The 17272-nt window shown below is 32.9% G+C and overlaps 1 protein-coding gene across 15 annotated transcripts in view; it reads left to right on the top strand.

The window, feature by feature from the left end:
• The window catches only part of MTMR3 (myotubularin related protein 3), a 116661-nt gene that overhangs the window by 29629 nt on the left and 69760 nt on the right, over nucleotides 1-17272 (top strand). For 2 of the 15 annotated variants that reach the window (XM_025047503.1, XM_025047506.1), the window contains exons 2-3: nucleotides 15582-15618; nucleotides 16039-16112. The exons of 12 other annotated variants lie outside the window; for them this stretch is intronic. The gene's annotated coding sequence lies outside the window, so the exon portion shown is untranslated. The remainder of the gene's footprint in view (nucleotides 1-15581; nucleotides 15619-16038; nucleotides 16113-17272) is intronic. One more of the 15 variants, XM_015591085.2, reaches the window with a different exon arrangement.

Consider the following 17272-nt stretch of genomic DNA (forward strand, 5'->3'; position numbering starts at 1 on the left):
TATTACATCAATTTCTTGTTTGCATCAGCGCCTTCCAAAATAAAATTTCAATATTCAAGTAGATTGTAAATGCTCCTTATACAATATTACAATGTTAAAGATAAGGCTAAAGTTCCTTTTATCATCATTTTCAATTTTGGTCTTTTCTCATTCTCTTTACAGGTAATCACTATCTAATTAGTTTTGTTTTTTACTTACAGGCTTTTTCCTCATACCTGTGTGTGTATGTATAAAATATATCCCTACATAATGTATGTAATTCTTTTTTCTTAATATACATTTCTGTGTACATTTTGCATTTCCATCAACAATATGTCTTAGAAGCATTTGCTTAAATATTATATAACATTATATAATATGAACATAATTTTTTATTCATTTACATCATTGTCTGTCGATGAATATTTAGATTATTTCCAGTATTTTTTTTCTTATTACTCATTGCAGTGAATATTTTATTTACATGTCCTTCAGTGCACATGTGAGATTACTTCTGAGAAGTATAGCAAGAGGAATATGCATGATGTATGCATAGCTGTAGGTTTAATATACTGCCAAAATGCTCTTCAAAGTAGCTGTAACAGTTACTTCTACCAGAAGTATATGCAAGTTGTAATTTCTACGCTCATTCCAGTATTTGAAATTAAACTATCTTTTTGCCAGTCTTATGTGTAGAAAATAGTTATTGTCATTTTTTTAATTGTATCATTCTGGTTAATTATGTGGTTGAGCATATCTTCATATGTATGTTGAACATTTACATCTCTTATGTGATTTTCCAATATTTGTCTAATTTTATTGTGTTTTTTTCCTAATGGATTATAGGTGGTTATGTGCTCAATTCCTGATTATTGTAAGATAGCTTTAGGAAAATGTGCATTTGTTATTGTCTGTTGTCTATTTACTCCGACTTGTTATTTTTAAATATTCTCTCATGCTTAAAGAGAAGGTTCATATTTTGACTGAAATACTCATAGCATCGAGCAAGTAGTTAAAGAATGGGAGTAATGTGTAGAGAGTAGAGCAAGTGAGTACAAAGTGACTCTGGGAGGTACCTAGATTGGCTTCCATACAAATGATAAATGATAGCCTTTTAATTTCTTTCTTTAATGTTAAATCAATTTCAGTAAATTTTTTCCTTAATGTTAAATCAATTTCAGTAAATGATTTCTCAATCATTTTTCAAATTTTGTGTACTTTTAAGTTGTGTGTATATACTTTAAAATTAAGATTTAACTTTATATAACAGAATTAACTTGGTGTGATATGACAGATGTATATACATTTTTAAAATCACTACCCCATTCAAGAAGTAGAATATTTCCACTGCTGCAAAAAAGGTTCCTGAAGCGCTTTTACAGTTAATTCTCCTTCTAGCCCCAGCAAACCACTTGTTTGATCTCTCTGTCACAATAGATTAGTTTTGCCTGTTACAGAGTTTAATAAAAATAGTCATTCCTAGACTTTGTATGTGACTTCTGAGCTTATGATTATATTCAGTTCGTTATTAAGAAAGTGAACTTAAAAAATGATTAAGAGTTTTGGCAAGAAAATCTTGAATTTCCTTAGAATTGAGAATGGTTTCTGAATGGTGACGTGGTAACAACTTTAATTAGAAAAAAAATTTGTTTTAAATTCTGCAGTGGAAATACTGACACATCAAGGTTAACAGTACTTCAGTCTCTGAAATGAGATATAGCCCAGTGGAAGGAAGATAGCAGTAGCTGATCTACCCCTATCTATTTCCATACTTGCCTCTTAAATGTTAGTTTCATTGTACTGCTTACCATTGCATACATTGATTTTGGTTTATATTGTCCTGTACATGCAGGCATTGTTTTGAATAAAAGACAACATTCAAAGTGATAGTATTTACTTTTTGCCAAAGCTGTATTTTTAAAAAATAAATTTCTAGTCTTAAAATGTTTTTTATTTTTTCTAAGTAAATTAAGACAGTAGAGAGAAGTGTGTCTAACCTGATTTCTAGCCCTCTGTAAGGCAGTTAATGTTACAGATTCATCAAGATTTTATGTTATTTGGTGGGAACTCCTGACAACCAGCTCTTCTTTCTTCTTTGTATGTGCCTTGATCTTGTTGCACACCTTCAAAGTTCTACAGTGTTATTCTTTTAAAAGATACTCATTTCAGTGGTATGCTCATGTTAATCAAGATTACAGGGACTGGTTATAAATCTTGAGTGCCAGTGTAATCTATGTCAGTCTATTGCATTGTAGGTTTTGGATTTGAATTGAAAACTTCTCTGTTTTCTGAAAACTCTTGCTTAATTTTTAAAAAAAATTGATATACATAAAATAAAGTATAGTAACCTTAAATTAAAGCTTGATAATTTTTTTACATATATACAGACCCATGAAACTACACCCAGATTGAGTTAGAACATTTATAGCTCACCTCCATGAAGACTTCCACCCTTTCCCAGTCAGTACAATATCCAAAAGAGGTAATCACTATTTTGACTTCTCTCATATAGTGCCTTTGTTTTTAGTTTCAGTGTAAAAGTTCTTTTTATTTATTTATATTGTTTAAAGATGCAATTAAATTTTATTTCAGTGGCATAATCTATAATTTAAGGGTTAATATCCAATCCTGCCATCTTGACTGGAACTCATAAAAGTTCTCTTTAAAATGTTTCTTTTTTTGGTTGTAAATTTAACAGAGTACTGGAATGGCGTACCTACCCTGTTAGTAAAGTTATAATCAGATTGCTTGGAAGGCATGGATGTGAGGAAGGTGAATTGTGAGATTCAGATGATTAATAACACCATTCTAGGGTAGACTTATGCAGACTTCCTCATGATCAGAATGTAATTTATCTGGGACTAGAGTACAACCTGCTTTTTCATTTGGATTTTTTAATAAGGAAAATATAGAAGAATAATATAATGAATGTTCATGTACCTACAGACTAATTTAACAATGTTAATCTTCTGTCATGTTTGTGTTGGATTTAATTTCAAATTTAATAAAAGTTACAGAAATAAAATGAAGAACTTACCAGTGTCCTTTGTTTTACAGTTTATTTAATATGTTTTATGATTTGCTCTCCTTTTTTTTCCCCCTGAACCATTTGAGAGTAAGTTGGAGGCACTGTGCCCCTTTGCCTCTAAATACTTCAGAGTTTATTTTGTAAGAATAAGGTTAGAACATTCTTTTATATAACCACAGAGTGATCCTTTAGGAGTTTTCATAGTTTAATTTTGAGGGTAATCTTATATCTCAGTTCTTAGATACACCTCAAAGTTGGCAAAATATTGAACATATTACCTCAGGTTCCTATATCATCAGGATTTTTAATATGTTTTTAAGCTTCTTAACTAAATACATGTTTAGACGTTTAGTTTGTTTCACTGTTGGTCAAGACATTTTGAAATATGAGAATTAAAATGCATCTTGGTGATTTTCACTTGTATTTCATTGGGTTGTTCTCACTAGTTACACTATATTCCAGTATCTTTACATAATTTTCGAACTGAGAGATAGTAATCAGATTTTAGTCTCTCACTGTCCTTTGCACGTTGATACTATAGAGTACCAAGATGATACTACAAATCCAAAAAGCATTTTTAGTTGTCCCTTATCACCACCTTCCACAGAGATGATGTTCTTGTGCTTGTTTAAGCCACGTTTATTCTTTTGCCTGTTCTCCCTATAGTAGTACACATTTTTAGAGCAGCTGATTTATGGATAAAGACATTTATATTATGTATAGTATCTGTGGAAGTGAGTAAATTTGCTTGTGAAAATTAAACTCAGGACATTAAAGGTCTTTGTACAAATCTAACCAAATGAGTAACTATCCATATTGGAGTACTTGAAGAAAGTAGTGGTTTTCCTCATTCCCTGTTTGGATATTCTGGGAGCCCAATTTTTCTCTTGTACGTGGAACTTCTGGAATTTTCTCTTGTTATATTTGCATTTTAATGTAAAATTACTTTTTTTTTAGTATCTAAGTTTTAGTACTTTATTATATACTGTCATATTTGTAGAATTTGAAAAAATCCTGTCAGTGTTTTAGGGGAAAACTGCCTTTAGGTGATCATGGTGAGGTGTCCATTCCACCCTGGTATTTTAGAATCTAGAAATGTACCAGTTTTTGGTCTTGGGCAAATTACTTAATCTTTGAGAGACTAGGAGTCCTCACTGTGAAACTGGTAAGTTGTACTTACCTCAACTATTCTATGACTATTAAATGAGATAATGTCTGAAAAGTATATAGAGCTCAGTGATTGGCTTATAGTTCAGTGAACACTAGCTTTTAAGTATAAGGATAATGGTATTTATTCAGAGTTTGGTTTTGTTTAACAAAATATTTAAATATCTTTTTAGACTAGTTTTTCTAAGCCTATATTCTTCTATTATAGTATTCATACTGAGCTCTGTATGAAGTATTGTAACTGTTGGTCTCTTGTGAACTGAGTAATGGATATTTCTATAATGAAGACCTGTTGAGAGTTTTTTAGTGTATACAGTTGACCCTTGAGCAACGTAGGTTTGAACTACACATCTCCACTTATATGTGGATATTTTTCCAATATATTGGAAAATTTTTTTTGGAGATTTACAACTATTTGAAAAACTCATAGATGAGCTTTATGATTTTCTCAATACGTTATTTTCTCTGGCTTGCTTTTTTATAAGAATACAGTTTATAACAAATATAGCCTACAAAATGTGTGTTAATCGACTGTTTATGTTATCTATAAGGCTTTGGTCAACAGTAGGCTATTTGTAATTAAGTTTTTGGGGCGTCAAAAGTTACACGTGGATTTTCGACTGAGTCCGGGTTGGAGCCTCTAACTCTCATGTTGTTCATGAGTCAGCTGTATTGATTTATTCTCCAATAATCTTGTGAGGTTGTTTGGTCAGGGAAGATAATTATAGTTCTTTTGCTAGCTCAAGAAACATAGCTAGAGAGTATGTGTTGTAAACTAGTTATTGATATATAACAAGGCATTAGTGGTAATAGGTAACATGTACATGATATTAGTTTCTAATTGCTTCTGTGTATTAGATCATTTAATCCTTACAATGACATTATAAGATGTTGTTGCCATCAGACACATGTTAATGAAAAGTGTCCTTGCTCAAGATTACAGAACATAAATGCCTGAATTTGGTTTTGAGGCAAGGTGAGGCTGACGCTGTAGCTATGCAAGAATGCCTAAAAAATGAACATTCTTTAAAATGCTAGTGTATCTTTTAAGTTCTTAAACACTGATATTCTCCTTGAAGGTTTTGTTTCAAATAGCAGAAACTGAAGTGCTACTGTCGAGTAAAAGTGGAAGTCACATTCCTCCACTCTGCCACAAGCAGTAGGGAGTAGAATTAAAGAACTAAAAGCAGGAAATCTAGTCTTAAATCCTAACTTTTGCAAAAGAATTTACCTTTCTGATTAGGTTTACTGTCTGGTTGAATAATCCCTTCTCCCCTTGTATCCTTTTCTAGGGAAAAGTTTAGAAGCTGAAGATAAAATGGGTTTGCCTCTTTCTATTCTATAGCCTACAATTGTAATTTGGACCAAGATTAAAGAAAAATAAAAAGTTTCCTTAACTTCTCCAGTTTTGTTACAGGGTGACTCTAGCCCCACAATAAAAATTTTCTGTTGAAAGTCAGATTATGTGGGTGTGCTTGGGAACTTTTAGGTAGTTGTAGTCTCATTAATATACTGATTACATAGACCAAATTGTCTTATCCAGTCAGCTTTTTGCTTTCTTGCCATTACATTTATTCTGTTGTGCTGGTGCCCATAACAACACAAACTTACAGCCCAGTAATGCAGGGCAAGTAGACTTCCTTCCTACCCTGTAACTTTTTCCTGTACTAGATGCCAGCTCTGAGGATGGTGAGCCTTGAGAGTTTAATGGAAAACCTGATTTCCTGACTTTCTTCCATTAGATTAGATTGTCTCAGTGCTGATGAAATACAGAGGCTTTCAGAAAGTGGGTAGAAAGCAATGCCCACCTTGACGATATTTAATGTTCAGCTTTAAAGTGAATGGATCTCTTGCTTTGTTAATATCTCAGAAAATGTCAGTAGCTTTAATAATAACCTGTAGTAGAATATTATTTAGTGACATCAAGTTTTCAATTTAATAGCCATTTATTTGCCTTGGTAAATCTTCTGTATTTTCTCATATGCTCCCAAACTTTTCTTCTTAGTTTTCTGAGTTAATTTTTTTGAATAGGGTATATAATTATAATCTTAAAAAATATGTTCTCCCTCATCCTTTATCCTTGAGTTTTAAGATGCTTATGTTTTTGGTATTACTGACCTTTTGATAATAGGTATCTTGGAGAATTTGATCTGATTTTTGAATTTAAAGGCTTTATTTACCCCTTTTCCAAAACCCGTCAAGCACTTACTGCTTCTGCTGAGAAACCTAAGATATTTCTTGATCATGGATTAAGCTTCATTATTACATATCATCTTATTTTCTGTATTTTTCTAGTCATTTCTACTGATGATTTAACTTTATTGTATTTTGTCTTCTAATTCATTGGGATTTAACAGTTTTAATTTATCAGCAGGGCTAAATCTTTTTTTTCTCAGGAAAAAAGTATCAGGAGAACGCTGATTCTTTAAATGGCTTGAAAAATTAGTTTTGAGTGCCTACTGAGTGCCAAGACATCCTCTTCTGGAGACTTCTTTCTTTACCACACATTGTTTATCTTTGATCACAGCAGTGTTGAGGCTAAGGAGGTGCTTGTTCTGTACTTTTTGTGCTCGTTCACATTTTGCTTTCATTAAACTTTGAAGATTTGTATTTATCAAACACTAGTTTTTAGAATATAAAATTTGGTGAATAATAGCACTACTTATAATTTTTTGGTCTAATGAAGTAAACATCAAAATGCGTTTCATAAATGTGTGTAAAAGGAGGTACAATCACTGAATGATGGAATAAACTTGCAAAAGCCTGGGTTTGTAATTGATGACGCTTCCTGTAGGTGTAGACCTTTCTGAAATCTAAGCCTCCAGTTTGGAACCATATGTGCACTTCTGGTCATACTAAGGAGAAAAACAGTTTGTATCGATTTGTAAGCCTAGAGAGAAATTCTTTTTGGTCACGAGAGTAATGAGATTTGTAATTATTTTTCTGTTTTTCCGTAGACTCCTTGCTCAGGACAGGCTATGTAATTTGTAAGGTCCCTTTTTCAAAAATTATTAAGAATTTCAAAATGACTACAGCAGAACATTAAACCAAGCATGGAGCCCAATGTGACTGCACAGGTTGCATACCAATAAAGCTGGCCTTGTCCTGGTTAATGTGTTTAGTTCTTCAACAGATAATTTAGAAAAACTGTGTATATTTTCTAATTTTGTTGTATGATGGTACATTTTACTATTTTCATTTGAAGAAAATATGTCCATACTAGAACTTAAAATATCCTTAAAGTGTTTTATGTTTTATTTTTTAACTTCAGATCTGGTTATGGAGTGTCACAGTTCAAATTGTTTTTATTATAGATTTAAATAAAATAGAAACCACAAAATACTATGGATCTGAAAGATAAGCAGAGGACTTTATTGGAGTCGATTGTTTTGTTTTATTCAAACATTGAAGTATTGTAGAGATAAACTCTTTAAATTGATGATTCTGAGTTGTGACTTTGTCATGTGCTTACCTTACTATGCGATAACCTTGTAAACCTTTTCAGGCATGTTAATTGAGCAAAAGCCATATGCTGGTTTTCCCAGTGAGCTAAATCGAGCATTAATTTCTGACGATATATTTTTTAATGAAACTGCTTAAAGTTGCATTAAAATTATGTCAAGGTAGACATGATTTTGGGATGATTATACGTATGGAGGTATTACATGGTTTTATACAAATGAATAACATTTGATGAGGACTTTCAGATAGTGGCTGCAAATACTAATAAGAATATTACTGTACTTATAACAGGTGAAAAATTTGATGGGAGCTGAAACTAGAACCTCTTTTTTTTTTCCAAGTAGGAAATTGGAATATTCTCTAAGGTCCAATGTTATTTCTCGTTCTTTTTCTTCTTTCGGGCTTGCAAGCGGTTAAACAATTTACTTAACAAAAAGTGCAAGGTGAATGACTAAAGCAATCATATAACACATGCCCTTGATCGTGGCATAAATTCGATCTCCTTGGAGGCTAGTTAACTTCGTGGAAATTTCAATACCTTAGAAGAATCTCAGACTTTACCCCAAACACTGCTCATCTGTAAATGCTTATCCTTTGTTTATAGGAGAGACTGGGAATTCATATGCATTCCCTCAGAAACAAAGTCTGGTGACTTTGGGACAGTGGGGCATATGATCTGGTTGTACAGCCTTTTCTAGAGACATTTTGTTATTACTTTTGGATGAGGATTAGAGCCTCAGCTTTTGGATACTATTTTAGGATTTTTAAAAAGGTTGAAATAGAATTTATATAGTGAAATACACAGATGGAAGTGTGCAGTTTGAGTTTCAATAATTACAGCTGTGTAGCCACTGTTCAGTCCTAATATAGAACTTACTTAAACCTTACATTAGAAGTCCCGTCATGCCCCCTTCTGATTAGTTACCCTTCTCCCCCTACGCAAACTGCTGTTCTGGTTTCTGTCACTGTAGTTTTGTCTATTTTTGAACTTCATTTAAATGGAATCATGTAGTATTTATTCCCCTTTAAATTGTTGCTTTTAGTCAACATTATGCTTTTGAGATTCATTCATGTTGTGAATATCAGTAGTTCATTATTATTGCTGAGTAGTATTTCAGAGAAGAAATATACCATAATTTGTTTATCTGATTACCTGTCACTGGAACTTTTGAGTTATTTCCAGTTTGGGGCTGTTACGAGTAAAGTTGCTGTGAACATTTGTGTCTAAATCTTTTTGTGATCATGTGTTTTCACTCTTCTTGAGTTAATACCAAATGGAATTGCTCGGTCATAGGAGAGATGTATGTTTAACTCAATAAGCAACTGCCAGACTGTCCTCCAAAGTGCTAATTCCAGTTTACAATTTCATGAGCCATATATGGGTTCCAGTTACTCAACATACTCACTAGCATTTGCTCTTGTCAGTTTCTTTAATTTAGTTATTTCAGTGAGTGTGAAAGGTTATCACATTGTGCTGTTTTCACTTGCATTTTCCTGATGACTGATGATGATGATGCACATCTTTGAATGTGCTTATTGGTGATTTATATATCTTTTGTGAGGTTTCTATTAAAATCTTTTACCTGTTAAAATTATTTTCTTTCTGTTTTTTTGTTTTGTTTGTATTTCATTTTCCTAATGGTCTCTTTGATAAGCAGAGGTTTTAAAAAATTAAAAAAGAAATTTTAGTATGGGAAAATACAAGAAAACTTACCATTTTAACTATTGTAAGTGTATAATTCAGTTACATCAACTACATTCACTATGTTGTGTAGCTGTCACTATTTACAGACCTTTTTCATCATCCCAAACAGAATCTTCATACTCATTAAATAATAACCAAGTGTCATGATGTGTATAGTTTCCTTGTTATCTTTGTCACTCTTTTAGTGTCATAATATATTTATCCCTTTCCCTGCTATTTATACTAAGAACTTGTCATTGCTTTGGATAACAACTTTATTACTTTCATGTTAATTTTGAGATAATTTTATTCTAGACCTCACTCAAAGTCATATTTTTGATAGGGGAAAAGTCAGATTTGAGTTTTCTTTTCTCCCTTATGCCCCAAGAGGACCAGAAGTAGATGGGATGATTTTGAGCTGAGTTGGACAGAGATGGTATTTGTGGTCTTCCAGGCAGATTCTGTTATCCTCAGGACAGCTGTAGCTTCTGGCACAAGAGGCATCTTGACTTTTGGAAACTAGGCATTGTTTTTTTCCTTCCTTTGGTAATCTTTTTACATTTTGCAAGCTACTTTGCCCTGTTGCCTTTAATATTGATTTGTTTACTCATCCACTCTTAGCCAAATAAAACTCTGTTCTCTTTTTCCAGAATTGATTGAAGTCCCTTGAACATCCTTCCCTTGCTCCAGAAGTTACACCATCGCAAATTTGTTATCATTCTCATGCATTTTTTCTCCCAAGTTATCTTTTTGAATGCTTTTTGTAGTGAAATATGACACAAAAGTACATGAGATGCAAATATACAGTGTAATGAATGATAAAGTGAACACTCATGTCACCACCACCCAGGTCAAGAAATAGGACATCACCAGCACCCGAGAAGGCTGCCGTTGTTTCCGTTCCTTTTTATATATATTCCTCATCCTCCTTCTTAGAAATAACTACTGTCCTGGCCTTTATGGTAATCACTGTCTGGCTTTTATTGTATTATTATCTATATATGCATTTGTAAATAGTACTTTATTTTTACCTGTTTTTGAATGGAATCATACTGTGCATATTTTCTATTTTGCTTTTGCATATTTCTATGTATTGTCTGTTGATCTAGTTCATTTTTATTTCTGTTATCTTGTACAATATATTGAATGTAAAGATTATGTATTTTATTATTGTTGGACATTTGAAATGTTTTGACTACTATGAACAAAAATGTTGCTCTGACTATTCTCATACATTTCTTATGATGCAGCATCCACATTTTAGGCTGTGTACCGAGGAGCACAGTTGCCAGGCCACAGGATATATATATATCTTCAACTTTAAAGCCATGTTGTTTTCCAAAATGGTTTATTAATTCTCATTCCCATTAATAATGGGTTAGTGAATGAGAGTTCTTCTTGCTCCACATCCTCATCAACACTTGATATCGTCAGTATCTTCAATTTTTGACAGCTTGGGAGATATATAGTGCAGCCCAAAAACCCTGATTATTGGGTTTTGAGCATCTTTGCCTGTGCTTTTGGCCATTTAAATTTCTTCTGCAATTGCCTATTCAAGTCTTTAGTCCATTTTTCTATTGAATTATTTGTTCTTTTTAAAGAAATACTAATCTGTAGTTATTTATATATTATGGATCCTTTTTTGGTTATGTTTGGGTGAATATTTTTGCCCATTAATTTGGCTTTATTTTTGCTATCTCTGTGATCTTTTGATTAATAGAAATTCGTAACTTTGATGTAGTCAAATTTATCTAGTTTTTTCCTTATGGTTACTTTTTATGTCTTATTTCAGAAATCTCCTGCCCAGAGGTCATGAAAATGTTTTCTTAAACATTTTAAAAAAGCTTTATACTTTTGCCTTTCATGGTTATGTCAGTCACCCACGTAATGTTGCTTCTAATGTATGAAATGAGGGCACTTCACCTCTATTTACCATTCCACATTGATTTTTACATGGCACTTTTTATCACAGTAATGGCTAAAATCTCTGCTTAAAGAAATTATGACATTGAAAGTAGAGAATTGCGAGCTCATGTTAAAATTATGAATGGTTACAGGTAGTTATTTGTGTGGTTTACTAATGTCAGTTATTCTTATGTTTCCCTCAAAAACTTAAACAGTTCTTTAGTGCCCCCTGTGAATTTACTGTGGTACCTCCAGGGTACCCTCAGTACACAGCTAGGGAAGCATGATTCTAGTGGAAGAGAAGGATTCTGATTGGTTCCCCCTTGGCTCACGTGATTGAGGGAATTGGAGAATAGGCTATGATTTGGTCAACCTGGGTTGCTGACCCACTCTTATGCTTAGAAGGGCATAATATTTTATTGTATGGCTATATCACTTTACCTGTTTCCAGTTTGTAAAAAATTATAAACAGTATAAATTAACATCTTGCATATCTGACTATATATCATAGATTCTGTTAAGTCTCATGTAACACTTAAACTTGAAAAAAGTTTATTTATGGATTTAACGGCATGATATTTGTACCTTAAAAATTACCTGAGTAATTGAGGATCAAAGACATAAACCTAAGAACTAAAAGTGTAAAACTCTTGGAAGAAAACATTGGGGAAAAGTTTCATGACATTGCAATCAATGATTTCTTGGATGTGACATTAAAAGCACAGGCAACACAAGAAAAATAGATAAATTGAATTTTATTAAAATTAAAACTTTTGTACATCAGAGTATACTATCAAAGAAAGTGTAAAGGCAACCCAAAGAATGGGAGAAAGTATTTGCAAATCATTTATCTGTTAAAGGATTAATATACAGGACATACAAAGATCCACAACTCAAAACCAAGAAACAACCCGATTAAAAAACAGGCAAAGGACCTGAATAGACATATCTTCAGAGAAGTTATACAAATAGCCAGTAAGCACATGAAGAGTTACTCATCATTACTAGTCATTAGGGAAATGCAAATCAAAACCATAAGGTATTCACACCTGTTAGGATGGCCAGTCACGAAAAAAGTGGAAAAGTGTTGATGAAGATAGGGAAAAATTAGAACCATGGTGCATTACTGGTTGGAATAGAAAATGGTGCAGCCGCAGTGTAAAACAATGTGGTGGTTCTTCAGAAAAATTAAACATAGAATCATCATATGACCCAGCAATTCCACGTCTAAGTATCTACCCAACAGAAGTGAAATCGGGGACTCTAATAGGTATTTGTACACCAGTGTTCATAGTAGCACTATTTACAGTAGCCAAAGGTAGAAACAACCTAAATGTCTAATTAACGAATATATAAACAAAATGTATGTACATACAATGGAATATTAGCTTTAAAAAGGAAGTTTAGGAAGATGTAAAAGTTCTGGAAATAGGATAGTGCTGGTGATTGCACAACAGTGTGAATGTTCTCTAGGCTATTGACTTGTACACTTAAAGTCGTTAAAATTGTAAATATTGTGTATATTTTATTATCATAGTAAAAAAAAACTGGAAAAAAAAGCCACTTTAAATATGTGCCATTTGTTATGCTTCAATTATACCTTAATAAAGTTTAAAAAATCTTGGTAATTGATCCAAAAAATAATTTGTGAAGACTTGAAAGATGATGAAGTAATAAGTCGAATACTTTTGAAAGACAGTTTGTCCTATAAAGCAGTATCTTATAATGCGGACCAGTCTGTGGAAGAGGCAAGCAGTGGATGTATTTTAACTTTAGGAAAGTTTTTAATTTTTTCTGGTGGCACTTTAATCCATAAGGGATGAAAATATGTCATTTAAGGCTAAATGCTGCAAAACAGATTAGAGGGTCATATTCAGTGTTACTGGTGGTTTGCTGTCAGGTGAGAGTGATAAATGCTTTTATAAAAGGGTTAGGATTGGACTCTCTATATAAATGTTCTTAACAGTGATATAGATGATGAAATGAGGTATGCTGTTTAAGTTTGTAGATGACTTGTCAGCCTTTTGAAGGATAGAATTAGAGTTCACAATTATCTTGACAAGCGAGAAGAGATTGTAAAGAATAAAGGTTTTCAGGAACAAGTGTCAAGTAGTTATATACTTGAGACAATGAATAATAAAACACTGATGAAAATCTCTAGTTTTGTGGGAGAATGAAAGTGAATAAAGCTTTTACTGTTTTTTGAAAAATAAAGTAGAATATGTAGTATATAAGAAATATATTCTCAATATTACAAGGATTCCTTACTTGGGTTCTCTTTATCAGCAGTATAGTTAGCATCACATTTTACTTATTAGCAAACTAATTGAGAGGCAGTGTGGTAGATGTTAATAATCTTAACTGGAGCCAGAGGTTTGAATTCTGGCTTCTGTACTTGGTTGGTATAACCTTGGGAAAGTTACTTCTCTATATATGTGTTTTCAACTGTAAATGAGAACAATGATGGTTGCTACCTTATAGAATTATTGTGTGGTTAATTGAATTTGTATGTATTAAGCTTTTAAAACAGTGCCTGGCATATAGGTAAGTGCTCAATAATAGCTGACTTCTAATAAAACAAGTTTCTTAACAGCTAGTCACAGTTTGCTCATTAACATGAGGTTATACTTGTATTGACTGAGAGTATTTTATCTTTTTTTTGCTGTCACTTAAAAATTATTTTTTAAAAATAAATTGGCTTTGTTCTTTCTGCGTAGCATGCCATACTTTTTGATGCTGTAGAGTCAGCTCTTCATGAGGATGCAGTACCATTCAGGTTCCTTGCCAATTATCAGAAAGCATTAAATATATATGACAGAAATTATCTTGGCTTCATGTTGGAAGAATAGTCTCACTTATTTGTGAACCTTTATAGACTACTTTATAGTCTCAGCTATTTGTGAACCTGTGTGCTCTTCCTGTGTGAATTCAAGAAAGATTGAGAAAAGGACAAAAGGAATCTAGTTTTGGAGGTAGAAGCAAAATTATTACACAAAGAATGGAACATATTTAGGATGGTTTAGGAATGGCTTGATTGTGAGGACTCATACACTTTTATATGATGGCCTCAAGGAGATCAAAGAGGAGGATTAAGACAACCTCCCTTTTCTTGCTGTTATATTTCATACCCTTGTTTTGAAGCAGTATTTTTATCTTTACAGAAAACACCCTCATTTTATTCAAAAGCAGCATTGTAAACAGCAATTTACGACTGATATTACAGCTGTTACCAACTTCCTGTTTACTTCAAGAAAATTTTACATGTTGGTGAAATGACAGTGTATTGTAATTAGGATCATATAGTATCTATTTTTAGCTTAATGCAGGAACATGAAAATAGGAAGTACTCTAATTTTCCTACGATTGTAGTGGGAATTATCACCTATAGTTATTTTTAATTACTTATGAGAAAAATTTTTATGCTCTATCCCAAAACTCTTAAGGAGAGATAAATATTATTTCATCGATTGATCAAAACATTTTGAGTAGCTCCTGAGGGAACTTGCAGCTTGTGTGTGTTTGAGGGAGTCGAGGAGAAGGTAAGGGAGTTGAGGGAGGGAGAGAGGTAGACTTTGATAATAAAGAATAAATGCTAAATCGTGTGTACTTACAAAAATGCAGTGAAAGTTTAGTGGCTTGGAATACTAGAAGAGCTCTGGGGATCTGGTTGGTGGAGAAAAGGCCATTCTAGGTATAGGAAATAACATAAACAATGGCAAGGAATTTAGAATGAACACACAATGTCCTAGAGAGGAAGAGTAAGATCTTCATTTGGAGGAGACCTTGTCGTTGAGAGGGAAGGTCTTTGTTTTAGGGAGACCTTGTTATTGAGAGGGACAAGTACTTGACAAGTACTATGATAGTGCCCTGAGAGTTAGTTAACTGAGAATGTGTAATGTATAATGAGAGTGATGGTGAATGTTGCTTGGCTCACTCAATTCAGTGATTTCTTCTTAGTTGGCCTCAAATTCCTATGACTAAAATTTTTGCTTCAGCAAAACCACATAGTTTTTACTTTGGACTTTGAAAGTTTATAATGAGTAATGGAAACTTACAAATTTTTCAATCCTAAGTATTTATTTGATACCAAGAAAAGCAGGTAGAGATGTTGAATTTATGTTAAGAACTAGGATATAGAAGTTTTAAATGGACATGAGTGTACTTGAAACATTTATTCAATAGGTAGGTAATAGAAGGCCCTGGTTAATTTCTCATATTTATCTAAATTAGGTTTACTTTTTAATCTAAAAAGTAGTTATTGAACATGTTCCTAATCGTAATCAGAATTAGTATTTATTAAACATTAAAGACACTAGTTTAATGACTTTCTGTTCTAATATTATCTCCATTTTACAGATGAGGAAACTGAGTGAACTTTCCAAAGTGATAACAAGTAAGTTTGGAGCCAGAATTCACATCCCAGTCTTATTCAGAATCTGTGCTTTTATCTAATAAGTTCTGTTGTAATGCCTCTCATTAACAGATATTGTAGGGCCCTTGGATTCAAATATTGAGTAGGAAAATGACCTGTCAAGGAAATCATAATCTGTCTAGTAGGACAGATAAAAATATAAATAATTATAATGACATAGTAGGTGTTATAAAATAGAGTTATATTGAAAGTGCACAGTGAACTCTGCCCAGAAGCTTTCACAATGGAAATGGTTTTCAAGCCCAAAATGGAAGTATATATGGGATTTAGCCAAATGGATAAAATGGTATGAGTAAATCATGGATGAAAAATTTAAAAGCAACCCTAAGTTGTTTATTCTGTATATGAATGTCATAGGGCATATTTTTTTTCTTTGAGCAGGGTGAAACATATTGATGGGATAGAATATGCCAAGTGATGTCGAAAGAATTCATTGACTAGAATCAATTCATGATGTAAGTTCAGTTGTCACTGTGGTTATTTTGTTTCTTAGGTAATTGAAGTCTAAATAAATTTAATTCAACAAATATTTGAGAACCAGTTTTCGAGACCAAATGATGGCGACACTCACTGGTGGTGGTGACACTCACTGGTGGTGGTGACACTGGTGGCAAAGATGGAAATTGAGCATTTCAAAGAAAGCATTGGGAATTAGTGTCAGATTTTGTTAGTTAGAAAGGAGTTGAATGGTTTCTAGCCTTGAAGATGTAGGCAGACCAAGATTCCCAATGGAGTAGTATTAAGAAAGAAGATGGATTCTGTTTAGGATATGTAGAGTTGGAGGTGGTACATTGACAGAACAGAGGATATCCAGTACTCTGGTATTGTGCTGACAGTGGCAGTCAGGGTTGGGGAAGATGAGGGAGCTCCTTGCTGGTAGCAGAAACCTTGAAGAGAAGCTTATCATTTGTGTGGAGGACAGACTGGATACTATTGCTTGTGGCCCTGATCAAGCATGCTTATGAATAATTTCAGACTTATAATAGATTGGAAAAATAGGTCTTATGAAGAAAAATGAAAGAATAAAGCAGCCTGAGGAAAGAGTTATGTAACAGTTTCTATATATGAAGGATTTGTATTAGCACATACTTTAGTATCACCCAAACTTCTCATTAATATATTACCTACATGATTTTTTTTTTTCAGTATTATACTGAATGGAGAATGCATCTTAAAATCAATGGCATGTTATAGTTGAATTTGCGTTTTCTTAGTGGTGTGTAAATTTAATGGTGTCTTGAATTGGATGGCATTGAGTCAAAGGGCGGAATGTTTTTTTCCAGTGCTCATATATAGTTTTTGTTTTTTAAAGCTATTTGCCTGTATTCCATTTCAATCATCTCACCTATCACCAATGGTATGTATACCACACCATAGAAACACTGGTAATTGATGAAATAACTGTATGCTGTAGAAAATACAGTTTGGGTTACATGTTGAGGGTGTATAAATCAATAGAAAAGAAAAAGTATAAGCTCTTCCTGATGTTTTTATATTTCTCCGCATTTTGGCATATTTAAGAGTCCTAACTAAAAACAGGAGTACAGAATGTGTTGTCTAATCATAGGCCTGATGTTTACCAGAGAGCTTGAATATACACATTATTCCTTTTTCC

Source organism: Pteropus alecto, unplaced genomic scaffold (assembly GCF_000325575.1).
Source record: "Pteropus alecto unplaced genomic scaffold, ASM32557v1 scaffold190, whole genome shotgun sequence".
NCBI lineage: Eukaryota > Metazoa > Chordata > Mammalia > Chiroptera > Pteropodidae > Pteropus > Pteropus alecto.